Genomic DNA, 19,793 nt, shown 5'->3' with positions numbered 1-19,793 from the left:
CAGGCATGCACCACCGCGTCCAGCTAATTTTTGTATTTTTAGTAGAGATGGGGTTTCACCATGTTGGCCAGGTTGATCTTGAACTTCTGACCTCAGGTGATTCACGCACCTTGGCCTCCCAAAGTGCTGAGATTACAGGTGTGAGTCACCGCACCCAGCCTATAATTATATTTTCTAAGAAATTATTTAGGCCAGGCATGGTGGCTCACACCTGTAACCCCGGCATTTTGGGAGGCTGAGGCGGGAAGATTGCTTGAGCCTAGGAATTCGAGACCAGCCTGGGTAACTTGGCAAAACCCCATCTCTACGATGAATAAATAAATAAATAAAACAAAAGTAAGCTGGGTGTGGTGGCATGTGCTTGTAGTCCCAGCTACTTGGGAGGCTACGGTGGGAGGATTGCTTGAGCCCAGGAGGTGAAGGATGGAGTGAGTTGAGATCATGCCACTGCACATTAGCCTGGGCGACAGAATGAGGCCCTGTCTCAAAAAAAAAAAAGAAAAAGAAAATGAAAAAGAAAAGAAAAAGAAAAAGAAAATAATTATTTAAATATTGAAGCGGTATGACAGGTCTTGTCAAAGCAACAATTAAGTAATTGGCCTAGAATATACTTTGCACACCTTGATGAAGCTCAGATAGTAGACTCATTAAAAGAACATAATGTTTTGTTTTCTACTCCTTTAAAGAAAAGGAAGCATTTTAGCAGTAATGGTGTAAATACAGGACATCCCTATTTCTTGCTTATTAAAGAAAATGCTGAAAGGAGACCTTATCTTCGCTTGCTTGACATCCTCTTAGAAAAGACCAATCTTTTAATTTCCTTTCTTTTTTTCTTACAACTTTTAATTGGTTCATATGTTTTAGACCTCATAGGACAATGCCAGCTTTCATTTTTAATGTGGTATATCCTTAATACCCTAATGCCTATTCTTTTGGTACAATATAGGTGGTTGCTCCTAAAACATACTTGCTTTTGTGTAATACTTGGGTTACATATATTTTATGGCAGTTGTGACATACTTCTTATATATAAAATCAGGATTTTAAAATTTGCCCATTTTTGGGGATTAATGTATATAGTTGCACAGATTATGTGTATATTAGTATCATTATTATGGACTCATATTATGAGTCTGAAGGTTTCTTTTAATGATGAGATTATACATGTATCTGAAACAGGATTCTAAAGGTTGCTGGAGAAAGCCCAACACTCAATTCATGTAAGGGCTCTGAAATTGAGAGCATTTCTGCTTATATCTGATTTCCTGGTCTTGTATCTTTATATAACTAAGAAATTATGCAAATTCATTTAACCATAACCAACAGCCAAATCTTCCACAGGCACTTTGAGAGTATGTGCATGTTCATGAGTAGATATGTTAAGGATTCCTATATTTGTAATTCCTAAACTTTTATGTCTAGACAGAAGAAAATACAGTACAGTATTTGAGCATTATTTTTCATATGTGTGATGATAATTTGCAGGGACCATTTAGACAGACCTAAAATACGTGAATTAGATGTGGTGCTTCTAAAGAAACTCCTTCCCACTTTTCTCACTCTGGAAAAAATAATTTACTCTTTTATTTAAATATTTTTTTCTTTGACTTAAAGGATTCCATGATTTGTATATATTTTTCTTATAAGTATTTTAAATAATATACCATAAAAATAACACGCAGTAAATTCAAATTTAATTAGAAAAATATTTAATTAAGAATGCCACGTTTTGGCTGGGCGCAGTGGCTCACACCTGTAATCCCAGCACTTTGGGAGGCTGAGGAGGGTGGGTCATGAGGTCAGGAGATCCACACCACCCTGGCCAACATGGAGAAACCCCATCTATGCTAAAAATACAAAAATTAGCTGGGTGTGGTGGCAGGTGCCTGTAGTCCCAGCTACTCAGGAAGCTGAGGCAGGATAGCTTGAACCCCGGAGGCAGAGGTTGCAGTGAGCCGAGATCGCGCCACTGCACTCCAGCCTGGGCAACAGAGTAAGACTCCATTAAAAAAAAAAAATGCCACGTTTACACAGCATTCTTCTCTTGAAATTTGATAGTGAGCTTCAAAATTCATAAATCCTTTTTTCCTTTTCTTGAATAAAACATCATCTAACATGTAATTGGAAAATGAAAACTTATATATTGCAATGGAAACAATGATAATATTGTTCATTGTATTCATTGTACATGAGGCACTACATTATGTGATTGATCAATTTTATCTGTAAATGACTTGTGTGGGTGACTTATCAGGGTTTAAAACAGTCACAATGAACGGGATATTGTTTTTAAACTTAAAGAGAGCATTAGTGGTTTCCTAAATATTTCCAATTTAAGTTCATCTAGGCAGAGCAAGACCTTTTGCCATTGTTTATGATCATGCTTCCATTATGTCATCCTACCTCCCTCAGTGTTCACTAGAAAGGGATTCAGAGGCAGCTCTCAAGGCCCTGTTTCAACATCATTTTGTCTTGCTCAGCCCACAGTACTGCATCTCTCTTTGCTGTACATTTAATATCTCCCTCTCCACTGGCTGTCTCCCAAAAATGCACCCCTTGACCCTATCCCCTTCTCTAGCTATTAGTCTGTTTCTCCTTCTCTTCCCATTCAAGTTTCTTGAGAGGGGGCTACATTCAGTCCTTCCATTTTCTTATCTCTCTTTCATTTGTTTAGTATCTTTCTTTTATTGTACTAAAATATACATAAAACTTTCCATTGTAACCATTTTTAAATGTACAGTTCTGTGGCATTAAGTACATTCACACTGTTCTGCAACAATCACCACAATCCATTTCCAGAACTTTTTCATCTTCCCAAATGGAAACCCTCTACTCATTAAACAATAACTTTCTATTCCGCCTCTGCCCAGCCTCTGGCAACCACCATTCTACTTTCTGTCTGTATGAGTTCGAGAAATTTCAGTGCCTCTTAAAAGTGGAATCATGCAGTTTGTCCTTTTGTGACTGGATTGTTTCACTTAGCAGAATGTCTTCAAAGTTCGTCTATGTTTTCTTTATTCTCTTTATTATGACCTGTCTTCTCCATGTCATTGAAACATTCCTTGCCAAGGTCACTTGTGACCCTCTACTTCCTCAATATTCTGGAAAATTGTCTTCCTTTTTCTTTTAGTGGCATTTAACTGCGCTTGGTACTTTTTGATACTCTCTCTTCTTCTCACTTCTAATTTTCCTCTCTTTTGATTTTCTACCTACATTTCTAGCACTTTTTTGTACATTTCTAGTACTTTTTTGTGGACTCCTCTCCACCTTAAACATTGTTTTTCTCCTGTGTCTCTGTACACTCAAAAGTATATGTTCCTCCAATGATCTCATCCATTCCTGTGGCTTCCACCTACCACTTATGTATTGACTCTGACTTTTTATCCAACTCTTATTTCTCTCCTTAGCTTCAGGAAAGGGTTGCTGGAGATCTTTACGTGAAGTTTCCACAGACAAGGTGTTCAAAACTGAAATTACCCTCTTTCCCTCCAGATTTGTATCAACAAGTGGCTGGAACCAACCTGAGTCACTCTTAAGTCTGTTTTCCTACCCATAACATGCAGTTGATTTCTTAAGTTTTCTCAGTTTTACCCACTTAATATCCCTGGAATCTGTCCTTTTCTATCCATCCATTCTCACCATTACTGCTACTTGTCAGCTCAAGTATTATTCTTTTTTTCCGGGATTACTGTCACAGCCTCCTAATGAGTCTGCTTCTCTTCTTTCAGTTTCATCCCCATCGAACATAATCCCCACTTGCTGCCAGAATGATCTTTCTACAAAGCAAATCCAATTATGTCTCTTTCTGAATAGTTTTTGAATGCCTTCCTTTTGCCGTCAGGAAAAAATCCAAACCTCTTAGCAGAACATGCCATGGTTCTGCAGGACCTGGCCTCTGCTCACCTCTTCAACCTCAGCACTTGCTACTTTCCTTTATGCATTACGTGCTTCCACAGGTGTGATAAACCTCCCTGGACACACTCTCTTCAGACCCACCATGTATTTGTATGTGGCATTCTCTGAACAACTCCTGCTAGTCCTTTAGGACTCAGCTCCAAGGCCATCTTCTCCAGGAAATCTTCCTTGGAGATGGGTGTAGTGGATGCTATGGTATGCTGCTTGCATTTCTCTATGTCCTTGGGACTGAAGCACAGATTTCACTAACTGCTGGGAATATTGGATAGATCTTGGCAACATTTTGTTCTAGAGATTGCCCTTGGTTGAAGAGAGCTTAAGATCACACATTCCTTCCTAGAGCCAGCCCAGGAATGACTACAATTATTAGTTGATTCAGAAGTTTATACTTTTATAAGCCTGGTCCCATTGCTCCAGTGGGGACAACTCTGTAGGCCATCCTAGCTCCATAATTCTCCCATAGAAAGGCTGAGGACTTTGTGGCAACCACATCATAATCCCACTTCGCCTTTTGCCCAATTCAGCTGTTTTCACTTCACCCTATAGGTGCTAATTCTGAAAGCAAGCCTCCTGCACACAAATATCCCTCTGAGTCTGTTTCCCAGGGAACTGAAGAGCAGCACTGGGTCAGGACCCTTAATACCATTTGCCTACTCCTATCACAGCTCTTACCTGTCCCCCCGCTGCCAACCCATATCATAATTGTCTGTCTGTTTACTTATGGGTCTATGCCTAAATATAGTGAGGAAACTAGAGAACAGGGATTTCAATCTTGTCTTTTTATCCTTTATTTCCTTTTTACCCTGACTCATTAAATCTGTTTGAATAAATGAAAGCATAAATGAATGCAAGAGAGATTTCCATCTTCAAAAGCTTTGGGGGCTTTCCTAAAATCAGCTCAGCCCTTCCTGAACATTATTTCTTTTTGGAATAGCCCCAGAAAATCTGGGTCATCTCTCCTTGGGTGTATTTTAGGTTTGCTGCTTTTCATGCTTCATGAAATTATGAGAAGCATGGATTTGGAGGTCTGGATTTAGAAACCTGGGTTGAATTCTTGGAGCACCATGTACTAGTTGTGTGATTTTGGCCAAATCATATAACTTCTTCATGTCTCAGTTTAATTAATTGAAAAACAGCACTATCTAGCCCACAGATACTGCCTGGTGGCAAATAAATGAGATAATATCTGTATAAAGTGATGGCACATAGTAGATACTCAGTAAATTTTAGCTTCCTTCCTCTTTTTCTTCCTTTTAGATTGAATTTACCCATCTATAATAACTCACAAAGAAATAAATTATAGTAGTTTGGTCCTGCTGAGATGATGTCAATAGCTCTCATAATCTTTTTTTCCCCCACATGGCAGAAATCCATCATTCTCTGTTACTATTCTGATTTTAGAAGGAAAAAAAAAACACAGCTGAAATCATCTACTCAACAATGCAAGTCCCTTCTTGCTATAAATTTTATTTATCATGAGGCATCAAATTTGCTAGTGGCAAGAGGTATGTGTCTAGGTGTGTCTCAGAGTGAATCAAAGGCGAGTAAATCACATGAATGTAATACTACCTGATGGGTTTCACTGATGTGTAGGAGGAGCTAAAATGATTAACATAAGGTCACAATGAAGGGTTAAAGGGATGGTAGCGAGTTATCCCACTGATTCACCCATATATCCAGTTTTCTTCTTCTCAGTACTTGGAAAAATCACATTTCTTAGTTCCCTTGCAATTGGGTGAACCACATGATGAGCTCCAGCCAATTGGCTGGGAGTAGAAGTAATATATCACATGTAGGAAGAAGTATTTAAGAGCCAGTGATCAGTTCCCAGCTAGAAACAGTCTGTGATATTGAAGGATGTAAACCCTAGACACTGTCCCAGACCTGGGGCAGATTTTTCTGCAAAAATGAAATAACCTTTTGTTGTGTTAAACTCTGAAATATTCATGTTACTTATTACCATCACAAAATTAGGCACTTCTAACTGATGCATTGGGTTCAGAAGAACTCAGGAAAATCTAAATAAATAATATATCTCAGGAAAAACAGGAAACACAGCCAGCTGTCTCAGAAAATAGAACTGGAAGGTTATTTAGGACCATTGTTGATTTACTGCTCCACCACTAAAGTAACTTAGCTTCTCCCTTTAGATCTGCTCCTTTCTGTGTCTACTTCTGCTTCCACTTCCAATTGCCAGTTGTCTTTTTCTGCATCGTTGCATTTTACATATCTTGCAGACAGATACAACCCAGTAAGTACAATTTGGATACTGAATCAGAAATTTCTCTTGAACCAGACTACTTCGTAGGCTACTGGGGAACCTAAAATGCTCTTTCAGTTACCTTCCCCTGGTCCAATTAGCAACAACCATGGAGTTGGGTCCTGAAATACAAAACATGGCCATGTATCCTTGAGGAAACCTTGGGGCCTCTTCCTCCTAACAGGAGCTGTGGGTTGGAGTCCTGTTAGACAGGAGCTGTCAATATGGTAGGCACCATATTGGCCTGTTCAGTAAACTGGGATACAGACTTTTCAGGTCAGCAACAGAGAGGCTATTATTCTGTCACTGTAACTGCTGGGCCTAGAACTGGTTATACAAATGTCTTGGTATTGACCTGGAAATTGGCCAGTGGCTTCTGGGTCGGGACAAAATTTTTGTTGAACTGAGAAGTCTTCCTAGATGAGACAGGAACTGGGCCCAATGACCCAGGGTCAAATGCAGATTTCTTGCCTTTTGGATACTTCTTGGTCATGACCTAAATAGTCAACTTTGAGAATGTTTTTGGTTGATAATATGCACAAAAGGCAATAGTTTTTTCTTAGGACAATGTAATAATCAGTGACTTAACATTGTTTTGATGTTAAAATATAATTTATGGACTATTTCACTTTACCTTGGGCATTTGGTTAACTCATAAATGTGAAATTAGAGCTTCCCTTTGTTCTTAATGTCACCATCCTAGTGGCTATTGTCTCTTTATGAATACTTTTTAAAATTTAAGTTAGTCTGTGTTTGGCGTATATTTATTTATTTACCTTCTTAAAATGCTTACTACCATTTTAAACTCCACTCCTCAACCCAATCCTTTCTCATTTAACCTTCTTTTAAGGCACCTTTTATATTTTCCAAAGTACTGCATTGTCCTCTCAAATGGCTTCAGTGCCCCAATTGATCTGCACCTAACTCTCAATCAAAACCGTTGCTGCCTCTGAAGTGATCTCCATTAGGGGGTTTACAGGGAATAAGCCAATTAAATGACTATATACTAAGCTACAGGTTTCGGTAGTTATCCAAAAAAAAAAAAAAAACCAGTTGTTTTTTTTTGTAAATCAGAGATATCTTCCTAACAGTCTTTAAGTTATTACAGGTCATTCCTGATTTCTTTTAACGTACAAACAGAATGGTGGTCTCCAACACTAACTCTTGGTTAGAGATAATGGTATAGAATAGGGATGGTGGACTTACTATGTTTTGGGAAACCACGACCATATTTCATATAATTTAAGAGACTATTATTTATAAAACTCATCTCTATTGCAGGGCTGCTAAGCTGTGAAAAAGATGTGCTAAAAATTCTACTGAAATATGATACAGTTATACACCACATAACAATATTTTGGTCAACAACAGGCTGCATATATGCGGTGGTCCCATAAGATTATAATATCATATTTTACTGTATCATTTCTATGTTTAGATACACAAATAATTACCATGGTGTTACAATTGCCTACAGTATTCAGTAGGCTGTAGCATGCTGTACAGGTTTGTAGCCCAGGAGCAACAGGTTATCCCATATGGCCTAGGTGCATAGTAAGCTATACCATCTAGTTTTGTGTAAGCACACTCTATGACGTTCACACAATGAAAAAATTGTCTGACGATGCATTTCTCAGAAGGTATTCAGGTTGTTAAACAACGTATGACTGTACATGGGTTGATGCACTATGGGGACGGAGCAGTGAGGGAGTAGAATGAGGGCTGAGCTTTCACTGAGACCAGGTTTGACTTCCAACCCTGCCCCTAATTAGCTGTGTAACCTTGGGCAAAGCATTTAACCTCTCTGAGCCCAAGCGATTTCATCCGAAAAGTGGAGATAATAATAGCTATGAGCTTATTAGATGTTTCGCATAAGATATCGTACATGAAAAGCTCTTGACACACAGCAGGTGCTCAGTGGGTGTTAGCTGAATTTGAATCTACCTCCTTTTAAGTATCCTTTTACACTTCAGGAAAGAGACTCCTGTCCTGTTAAGGAGATTGACAGAGGACTGTAAAGAACTCTGGTTGGGAGAGAAAAGATCTTAGCCTTGACTGCCCAACCTCCTTTATACTATTATTGCCTTGATAATAGTTTGCTTGTTATTCCTTCTTCCCTTCACTAAATCATTAAATTTTGAGTTCCTACGTTTTGTCAGGTACTAGGGATAAAAAGATGAATAAGATACATGGTATCCATGGATCACAGAGTCAAGTAGGGAAAGAAAAACTGTAAGCGAATAAGTAAGAAGTGTTAACTATTACTCTGAAAAAATTTGCAAACCTTTTCATTAAATAAACAATTTTTTAAAGGTAGATTCCCTATAGCATCTATGATTTGTAAAATGTTGTAGAAACATGGACGATTTAAAGCAAACCCTATCACAAAGCAAATTGCCTTCAACTTTTCCCTCTTGTTAGAGTTAATTTTGACTTTGGCATGAGGACACATTTTGTTTTTCTTCTGCTCACACAGTGCATCTGCTACCTTCTCTGTCAGGCAAGTATAGAAAGTAAATTGTCAGGCAAGAAACAGTAAGCACACATCTAAAATCTGAAGCAAAATTGGTAGGCATAATTTTAGCTCTACCTGCATATGGAATAATGTATCTACAGAACTCTTAGTTTTTCTGGTGAGGCAGCATAGTACAGTGGGGAAAATACAGGCTGAGGAATCAGAATACAATCTAAATTTTGGCTTTACTAGTTTTGTGGGCAAATCACTTAACCTCACTGAGCCTCAGTTTCCTCATTTGTAAAAACGAGTGATAATACAAGATTATAGTAACAATTATGTCTATACATAATAAGCCTTTAATAAATATTATTATTCAAACCCTAGAACACAAAAGAAAATAATTTATCAACCCTTAGGTAATTGTACAAAATACTCAAATGCCTCAATATAAATTAAGTATATATTAGGGGCAGAATTTGACCTGATCATTTTAAGCAGAAACTAAAATAGTCTTAACTTGGGATGCCTACTGGGACAAAGTCATTACAAGCTATAAATGTCTAGCTAGAGTAGTAAACCCTGAAAACCAGGATGGGCACAGGTTGGAGCTTCATGGAATGTGAAATGCCCAAACCTGGTCCATAACACAAAATCGGAGTCTGCAGTCTTCTGGGGCTAAATATTGGGCCAAAATAGAATGTCTGAGTAAAGGTATATAATAGTTTTGTCTTTAGTGTTCAATGTCGAACCCTTTCCTCAATTGGTAGCTATAGGACCCACTTTCCATCACTAAAGTGCAAGGCCAGTGACTCAGTTTCCATATTCTTGTCAATAAGGGCATGCCATGTGATCTAGACCACTAATAACTCTAGACTGGAGAAGCAAGGTCTAGAAATAACTCATTTTGGCAGAAGTGACAGTGGCAGCAGCATCCAATGTCTAGTGACAACAGCGTCTATGGGGCTTCCAGGGTCATTTCTATGTCTTGTGGAGGTAGGGGAGAGGTTGTCAGTGATAGCAGTCCAGTGTACCCTGACCAGACAGGTAGATTCGACTGTTCTGATCTCTTAATCTCTCTTGGTTCTGGCTCATTTCTTGCAGCTGGTTCTTCAGGCTTCTCATCAATTCTAGGAGCTACCTATTAGTCTGCCAATAGATTCCTTATCTGCTTAAGACAAAGTCCATTTCAGTTGTCTGCATACAAGAATCTTGACTACTGTAGGGCAAATGGAAGAATCACAGTGTGGGGCAAATCTGAGGTCAAAGCTGTCAGAGACTTGAGGAGGAGGTAAAGGAGAGGACCTCAGTAAATATGTTGATGGTCCAGAAGAAAATGTGTAGATAATATCCATTTGTGATTGAGGCCTTGCCTTGACAAACCACTTCTTGTCTTGAAGACACACTCTTCAACTCAGCTTCTCACAGAAACCAAAACCTCAGCTCATGGCAGAAGGCTGGAACCAGAGTGAGAAGGCTGGTTGCAACAAAGGGTAAAATGCTTCCTTAGGGGATAATCTAAGGCAGCTAAAATACCCAGACCCATTGCTATGGTAATCCACCCACATAATAATTACAGGTTATTTGCATATCTGGATTCCTTTTCATAGCCAGGGGATGGTGTGAAGTCAGTGCTAAAGAAGCAACAAGTGGCTGTCATGTGTCATCTCTGCCCCAAGTGGTTCTGAAATTGGTTTGAAGCTTGAGGAGCCTTCATTCTTTTTGGGATAAAGGATAAGAATCCTAACAGAACTCACCCCCAGTCATCACTAGTCAGAGAGAGCCTTCTGGCAGAGTAGGGTAGTGAAAGGCCTGGGCTCCAGCAGCAGTAACCTGAGTCATGTCCGAGGCGACAGAGAAGAAAATAAACTAGGAGGCCAGAATCTGGGAGGACTGAGAACCAGTAGGAAAAGGAGGGTGGGAAGGTGTTTATGAAGTAAGACAAAGGCTGAGGGTATTAGCGCTCCATGGGCACAGTTACATGTGGTGATGGCTTGAGGGTGATTCTCCGGGCCCAGCCCCAGATGTCTCAGGGAACTAACAGTGCCTCTTCTGATTCACGGTGATAATAAATAACAATTATTTGTTATAATTTATATAATATAATGATATATGTTACATATATCATTATATTATAAAAATATATTTATACATTATAAAAATATATAGTCATAGATAATAGTATATATTACTATTATAGTTACAGATAATAGTATATATTATCTATAACTATATATTTAGTTATATGTGTTGCATATATAATAATCATAATTTGTCACTATATTATTTATAATAAAAATTTTAAAAATCCAATTTTTGCCTTCTGATACCATTCTGAGCCTGGAATAGCCTCTTAAGGGGCAAAACTCACTGCCATTTAGTGAAGTAAATTTAGATGAGAGTCTTTTAAAATAACTGCCTTTTGAATAATATATTGAGCCAGGCCTGCCCTACCCAACCTCATCTTGGGAAAGCAAGAAGGTAACCCATTGTAAGAGCAAGTTCGGTGTCCCCTTCTCCCTCTATAGCTTGATCCCTTGGTCAGGGACTGTGGCATCTTGGAGCTTCAAGGAGAGACAAGTCCTTAAGGAGAGAAGGGGCATTTTGGGACAAGATTGTCACATCTTCTATCACTGTCCTCTCATAAAACCTGCTCTAGCACACTCTTGCCAAAAGCAAACTGACTAGTGCTTAAAATGCAAGTCAGGAGCAGTGCATGAGCAGTCATGCAGGATGACAGTGGGTGAGATGATTTGTCCTTAAATCAGGCATAATGTCCTCTTGCCTCCATGCACATCAGGACATCTGAGGAGCACTTCCTGTACCCTGGGCAGGATATTTTAAAAATTAGCTGCCTCAGAGTAGAAAATAAAACTCCACAAGATTTTATCTTGTTTTTAATTTCTATGTCTCCCTGGCAGTTGTAATATCATACACAGTAAATATCTAGGTTAAACCAAATAGTCACATGGGAAAATGATATTTCACACCTCTATTTTGGAATTATGTGCAAAATTTGCCACATCTGTGTTGTTGAATAATACAGAGTTAAATTGATAACTACCCCAGTTGAACATGATGATCTATAATTAAGTTATTAGCCATTGTTCTGTTGCATAAAAATATTTGATTTTTCAACTCAGGGGTAAAATCTATAGTAAAGATTGCTGCTTTGCAAGTTGTTATTTATCACTGGCTTATGTAAGGTTGTAAAAAACAGATTAAAAATGGCAAAAAAAAGAGTGAATACTTAGAGAAATTATTAGGTCTTCTGTTAAAAAAAAAAAACAAACTTTTATGAAAATTTAGATTTAGTTCCTAATAGAAGAGTAAAACCAAAAGGGCACTTGCCCCCTCAACACCCGAGTGCTAGAACTCTGCAGTCCTGTGGCATATATTAGCCGTGCTTGAAATTCCCCGCTTTGTGCTAAAGCATTGGCAGAGCAAGTAGAGCTGACATTGTACTATCCTACCTCTCTTTATTTTTTATTCCTCTTCGCTTTTCTCCCACTCCCCATTGCTTATCATCTAGTCCTCCCTCCTGCCTTCTCTATCCTCCTTTTCTTTCTTTTCTGCTTCTTTCCTCTTTCTCTATAGTCTTCATGCTTTCTCTCTTTTCTTTCTTCCTTATCTCCTTCTTCTTCCCCTCTCCTTCAGACAATGCTGCCTTGTGGTTATGAAGAGCATGGGTTCTGGAAGCTGATTAAGGCTTCTAATGTTGGTTCTGCCATTCAGACTGAGTGATCTTGGCGTAAGCTACTTCATCTTAAACATGTGTATCAATCAGGGTTCAACCAGAAAAACAGAGCCGCTACTATGGGAGGCACTGGGGAGGAGAGGGTCTGAAGGGGGAGCTAGAAGATCAGAGGGGCCACCCATCAGTTCACCTGAGAAGGCAGACATGCCCAGCTGCTGAAATAGGGTTGTGAATAGGGAGCTGGTGGAGAAATCTATGGGGGGCTGTTGCCACAGAAGGGTCACATTCAAGTATAAAGTGACACTGCAATTAATCATTGATGCCAGAGGCCTCCCAAAATGGCAGGACGTGGAGTGGAGGAGAGCAGACAGCTGGAGCCCACTGGCACCTTTATGTCTGTCCACTGCTGTATCGAAAGATGACAATCTTCAGAGAGTAATGGCTGCTGCTTTACTTCTGTCTTCCAAATCTCCTGCAAACTCTACTTTTGGCAAAATCAACCCCAGAATCATATTGGGGGGAGGATTCTGGAGAACCTTCTGGAGAAGGTCTAGCTTAGCTGATTGAAGGAGTAAATATCACCACGTGAATCGTTTTTAAAAATGTAGTTATTCAGAGTTCATAGCTCATGGGGATGTTGTGAAAAGTAAATGAGATTTAATACATGCAAAGAAAGCACTATTCACAGTCTGACACATAGTAAGCACCCAATAAATGTTGTCATTTATGCTTTGCTTTCAATCCATTTCCTCTCATGATACTCTTCTACTTAAGCACTATTACCAAATTTATCAGTGTCATTGCCATGGTATGTATCATCAATGTTCAGGATAATTAGTGAATGATTGTGGGATGTGTAACAATAAAATAGATATTTATTGAGTACTTAGTAGGTAACATACAATGTACTTTTACATGCTTTAGCACACATGATACTTATAGCAATCTTGTGACCATCATCATTCACATTAAAACATGAGGAAATTGAAGTAGAGAGATTATTTACTTGCCCCCAAATTACACAGGATTAAACACAGTGCCAGTTTACTCTGGAGTAATGTAAACCCAACAATTTCAAATAATCTGTTTCTGTTAAGAATAGGAATACCTCCTGTAGGAAGATTATCTTCAGAAATACAGCACCTTCAAAACTTACAACAGATCTTAGAGTTCCTTTTTTGTTGTTATAGTTTCACACAAAATCTGGGCAAGTTATAAATCTGCCCTCTATGGTTTGCAATAAGACCAGTGGCCGGAAAGAACTTGGTATGAGGCAGTGTTTAACAAAGTAGCCTTGCTCAAGCCAACAAAACATAGAAGTAGTTGGGAAGAGAGATGGAGAAAAGTTGAAGAAAGGTTAAAGTTGGCTCATAATTAGATACAGTTTTACAACATAAAACATGAAAAACTTGCCCTAAATAGACTCCTAGGCCCTTTTAAAGCATGGCCTGTGACTTTTACTGGAACAAAAAGTTCCTTAAATTATTACAGCCAGTAGTTCTCTTACCCTAGCCCTAAGCTCGAGTTGTCTCCTAAAGCAGAAACTCCAAATTGGCAGCTCTACAGATTGCATGGAATGGGCTTGTGCAATCTTTAAAAACTTAAAAAAAAAAGCCTATCTAAATGTTTTCAGATGGGGCTTATCACAGTTTCTAATCATCTCTCCTTATCTGTCTCCCAGCCTTCCTTCACTTATTGATGCTACGTGCCTCAATCTAGAAGGCATGTGAGCTTCCAACTCCTGCAGAGTCATGATTTCTAGGACAGATTTCAAAGGGATTGGCTGGTCCTGAATTTCCACATGGAAATCAACAGAAACAAGGGGCATGAACCTTCGCAATTCAATTTTCTACTCATCTGACCCCTTCCCTCCCAGCTCATTCCTGAAAGTTCTTTATGGATAAACTTGTTGTGTGGCATTCTGACAACTGCTAGGTTTACCTTCTAAGAATTAAGACCTGAATTGCTCAAAAAACCAAGTGCTGAAACCATACAATTTTACCTTTGTCAAATGTGACATGCATTTTGTAAATGAAAAATCCTGAGATATAAAGGCTGACTAAGCACTGAAAGAGTGAAACAGAAAACTTAGGATTTGTTCATAAGTAGGCACAGGTGCAATCTCTGCAAATACACTTGAAAATGGGTTAATTGTGTACTTCTCAATTTGTAGGGCTTGAAGTTTTAGAGTGTGGTATTAGGCAAATATTTAATTTCCTAGAGTTTGGAACACATGTGGTATGAAAACTTGAAGGTACTAGAATATGATAAATGATAATGTTTTAGCTATGTTGACAAGCAAAAGCTGGATTTGGTATTTTATGGTAAAGATTGACAAAATTTGTGGCATAATTTAAAACACCTAGGTGTAGTTAAGGTAGCCATAGATTTATTGAATAGAATCTTCCTTTTTTATGAAGATATGGAGATAAATGGAATTATGGAGTCTAACTTGCTAAAAGGAGACATAAAACCTTGCTCTTTATAAGAGAAGCCTTGTAGGAATTTACATTTGCGAATTTCTCCTGGTGTGCTCAGTTTCCCAGTATGTGTACCTGAATCTGAGGATCTGCCCCATTCCTTTATATCTTCACCATTCTCTTATGCTTTTTCTCAAACTTATATAATTAAAGATGCTTTTGCTTGTATGGGTATTTAAATCAAATTATTGCTTTAAATTAAGTATAAATGTTATAATCTTGTTTTCCTAACTCTGGCAATGTTCTGATCTTTGCTTTCACAAACAAAATGCTTGTTTATAGTTTACAGAATAAGATGACTGGAACTAGAGTCTTTGATTTAAAAAAAGCTTAATTGTTGAAATTAAAGGATCTCACCAAACATATTGAATATTATTCATTTGGAAAACTATATCAATTTACACATAATTACAATTCCAGAATGTGTGCAATCACGCACTTAACATAATTAGGGAAATTAATACAAATCCCAATTCCTCATATACTAATGATGGCTTCTAGAACACATATCTTTCCCATTTTTATCCAACGTATAGTGCATAGGAGGCCTGGCCTGTGTAAAAAATGCACTTTTAGAAAAGTATATATTCCCAATTTCAAGGATTCTTTTGAGTACTCAGGAAAGTATATAAAACTATATATAGAGCCTTACAAATCAAAGTAGACAAATACAAATTATTTGTTATATATTTTGAAAGAAAAAGAGGTGAAATACTTGGTTTAAGCTCAGTCATCAAGGGGGAATAGTTTTAGGGGAAAGAGGTTTAAGTTGCACAATTAATATTATCAATGGCACCAATAATAATGATCTGACTCATTTTGGAAAAAATAATGCTGTCTTTGGCCTCGAATTTTAGAATTGCTTGAGTTGTGCTAGTAGAATTTTCTACAATGATGGAAATGCTGTATATTGTGCACTGTCATATATAGTAGTGAACAGCAATGTGTGACTATTGAGCATTTGAAATGTGGCTAGTGCAACTGAGGAACTGGATTTTAGTTTTATTAATTTTAATTAATTTAAGGTTAAATTTAAATAGTCATATATGGCTAGTGGTTACTGTGTTGAACAGTGCAGTTCTAAAGTGTTATTGATAAAATCTCTTTGTGAAATTTCTGTAATTTACTCACTTATTCATGGACACATTTATATATTTTTACATTCATTTATTCATTCTACAAATATTTATTGATGGCCTTCTTTGTTCCAGGCATTGAGAACATAATGGTGAGCAAAACTGACCAAGGCCCTACTCTCGTGGAATTTATACAGTCTCATGGAATAGATGGATACCAATCAAATAATCACACAGCTGGTAGAAATTAGAAGAACCGAAGGTTGTAAGATTATCCTGTGTGGTGATTTCTGTGAGGAAGTCCAGGCTTTGCAACCTCTTTAAAGTCTTCTGATTTTCCCCCAGGAAATGACCTCTGACCTGAGATCTAAAAGATGTTTGGCTCTACAAAATGGATGGATTTTATCAGTTGACACTACAGAGATCAAACAAGGTTGGTAGGAACAAATTTAGATAATTATCATACGGACTACATATGTAAACAAAACAACTGTTTCTCTTTAGAAAGAAGAATATCAGGAGCATGGTGGCTTAGAATTATTAAAGCTGTCAAAACTGAAAGTTGAACAACTGATCACAGTATAGCCAGGGAGTTTCCAAGTCATTTTGACTCACAGTGTGTAAGGCAGAGGTGCCCTTAAGAGCTTCCTTCTCTGTTATTGAAATAAGGTACAGAAAACACATATACGCACACACGCACACACACACGCACACACACACACACACACAGCTGGGTTTAATTAAGAAGAAAGTGGTCAGATGAATTACATTTTCTTAAAGAAATATTTTGAGATGTTCTTGGAAAAATATATCCCTACTGAATAGCTAGGTTTCTGACATAGAAAAAATATGTCTCTTGCAAACATGCCATAAAAAACAGCGCTGATCTCTTCCATTCAGATATTTCCCAGTGCCTTAGGGTTATCCAGGGAAACAGTTGATCTGAGGGTTTAGGAAACAAAGATGTCCAAAATGATCATAAATAGGGATTGAAATCTAGTTTGCATGTAGAATTCCAATCCCCCTGGAAGTTCTAGCTGATAATCTAATTTAACCATGAAATGATATATGATAATTTGAAAATAATTATGCACTTTCAAATGAGAAGCCACTGAAGTACCACAACACTTTCAAATGAGAAGCCACTGAAGTACCACAACACAGAATTAAAGTAGCATGTGACACTCTAATTTTTTTTTTTTTTTTGAGATGCAGTCTCACTCTGTCGCCCAGGCTGGAGTGCAGTGGTGCAATCTCCGCTCACTGCAAGCTCTGCCTCCCAGGTTCACACCATTCTCCTGTCTCAGCCTCCCAAGTAGCTGGGACTAGAGGCACCCGCCACCACATCCAGCTAATTTTTTGTATTTTTTGGTAGAGACAGGGTTTCACCGTGTTTGCCAGGATGGTCTCGATCTCTTGACCTCATGATCCACCCGCCTTGGCCTCCCAAAGTGCTGGGATTACAGGCATGAGCCACCGCGCCTGGCCGTGTGACACTCTAATTTTGACTGCTGTAATTTTAATTTGGGGTTGGAGTCAGGGTGGCATGGCCTCCTCAAAACATCCTGATGCTAGTAACATATCCAGGCAGAATATCTAAGACAGATAGACTCTCTTATCTTCAAAAGTGTGCAAAAACTATTTTGAGCACCTCTCCCACTGTAATATTTCATGAATCTGCCCAGTTTTTATGGAATGCTGCCAGGTGGCTGAACTCTATCCTTCACCCTTTCTTCTCCCTTCTTGGTATGCCTGAGAGTATGTGAATTAAGTGACATGCATAATAACTATAACAAAATTGTATTGCATTCAATAGAAATTACTACATAACACACCTGAATATTCTGGGGGTATGTGCTACATAGAGCCAGTGAGAACTCTTGGGTCGACGCAGTATTGAATGCTTTTGTCTCACCCACACGAGACAAATTGATACCATGTCGTTCCCTAGGCCTATGTGTAAAATCTCCATGAGTGATAGAAGTGATAGGATGCTGCTCCATGAGTCCACATCTGCAGATCCCCTGAAGACTCTCAACATTATCGATTGTACTGAATTCAATTTTCTTTCAAACACACACGAATTGTTTTCATTAGGATATGTGCTCAGTCCTTGCCCAGAGGTAAGCATTGCCTCTAGGCAAGTCCCTGGGTTATTACCCTGTGTTCACCCTTTCTGACTTGTGGCTTTACATTAAAGAGATCTTGTTGAGTAGGCTTGTGTGTATGGAGGGGGAGGCAGGGAGATTCAGTTCATTTCACTCTGGTGGTCACTAATGTCCTTCCAGGCCCAAACCATTATCATACATTCTGTAGCCACTTACATGTGTACATGTCAATGACTTGTGGAAGTCCTACAGGTAAGTTAGCTTGTAGAATATTTTAACTTTTTTTTTTGGAGATGGAGTCTCGCTCTGTCGCCCGGGCTGGAGTGCAGTGGTGCGATCTCAGTTCACTGCAAGCTCTGCTTCCTGGGTCCACACCATTCTGCTGCCTCAGCTTCCCAAGTAGCTGGGACTACAGGCGCCCACCACCGCGCCCGGCTAATTTTTTGTATTTTTAGTAGAGACTGGGTTTCACTGTGTTAGCCAGGATGGTCTTGATCTCCTGACCTCGTGATCCACCTGCCTCGGCCTCCCAAAGTACTGGGATTACAGGCATGAGTCACCGCGCCCCGCCTTAACTTTTTATAATGCAAAATTTCAAACATATCGTAAAGCAGACACACGGGTGTAATGAAGTTCTATGTACTGCCATCACTCAGCTTTCACATGATCAACTCATGGCCAGTCCTGTTTCATTCACAGCCCCACATATTCACCACTTTCTGTATTACACAGCAAGTCTTCACTTAACTTTATCCATAGGTTCTTGGAAACTGAGAAACAATGTGTAAGAAAACCAATTTTGTCATAGGGTAATTGATATATAAACAAGAGTTACATCCCTAAAAATGGAACTACCATTCCAGTCAGCAATTCCACTACTGGGTATATTCCCAAAGGGAATAAATCATTACATCAAAAAGATACCGGCATTCACATGTTTACTGTAGCACTATTCACAATAGCAAACATAGGGAATCAACAATGGAGGACTGGATAAAGATGAGGTGTAGATACACCATGGAATAAAGTTATAAAGAAAAATGAAATCATGTCTTTTGCAGCAACATGGATGGAACTGGAGGCCATTATCCTAAGTGAAATAACTCAGAAACAGAAGGTCATATACCACCTGTTCTCACTTGCACGTGGAAGCTAAACAGTGGGTGCACATGAACATACAGAGTGGAATAACAAACACTGGAGACCCCAAAATGTGGGAGGGTGGGAGAGGGGTGAGGGTTGAAAATGTACTAAGAGCCCAGACTTCACCACTATGCACTATATACATGTAAGAAATCTGCACCTGTACCCCCTAAATGTATAAAAATAACATTTTTAAAAAAGAATTAAGTTTTTATGGCATATTTCTGATCACAGAAACATCACCAGACTTATAAATAAAGACCCTAAACACTTATAATATTAAACACTGAAACAAATGTGAGTTATACCTACATTTAAGGAAGATTAATATAAACAGGATAATTACCCAATTTTGGTGAATTACTGAGTGATGGTAGTCATAAAGGTAGTGGGTTAAATCAAAGAATAAATGTTTGCAAAGTACAAATCATAAGGAGCATCTTCTCCCACCAATACGGTTCAAAATCAAACAAGGACAAATCTGGTAGGCTTGCTAAGTGCTTTTGTGCTGCATCATTTATTGTTGTGCATTTGTGTGATTATTGAACACTTTTCAGATTTTTATTTTATAATAACTTGTATTCATTCATTCATTTTCCAACCTGCATATTCCAGTTCAGGGTCACAGGTGACTGGAGCCTATGTCAGCACCTCAGAGC

General features: G+C 38.5%; 1 long non-coding RNA gene across 50 annotated transcripts in view; it reads left to right on the top strand.

The window, feature by feature from the left end:
• LOC100609893 (uncharacterized) overlaps positions 1-19,793 on the top strand; it is a 111,204-nt gene that overhangs the window by 20,361 nt on the left and 71,050 nt on the right. For all 50 annotated transcript variants that reach the window (XR_008546416.2, XR_010149463.1, XR_010149462.1 and 47 more), the window contains exons 2-3: positions 16,019-16,145; positions 16,229-16,316. This is a non-coding gene — a long non-coding RNA (uncharacterized LOC100609893). The remainder of the gene's footprint in view (positions 1-16,018; positions 16,146-16,228; positions 16,317-19,793) is intronic.

The sequence above is a fragment of the Pan troglodytes genome, chromosome 12 (assembly GCF_028858775.2).
Source record: "Pan troglodytes isolate AG18354 chromosome 12, NHGRI_mPanTro3-v2.0_pri, whole genome shotgun sequence".
Lineage (NCBI taxonomy): Eukaryota > Metazoa > Chordata > Mammalia > Primates > Hominidae > Pan > Pan troglodytes.
Note: the sequence above shows the minus strand (reverse complement) of the source record. Positions and strands in the feature narration are given on the sequence as shown.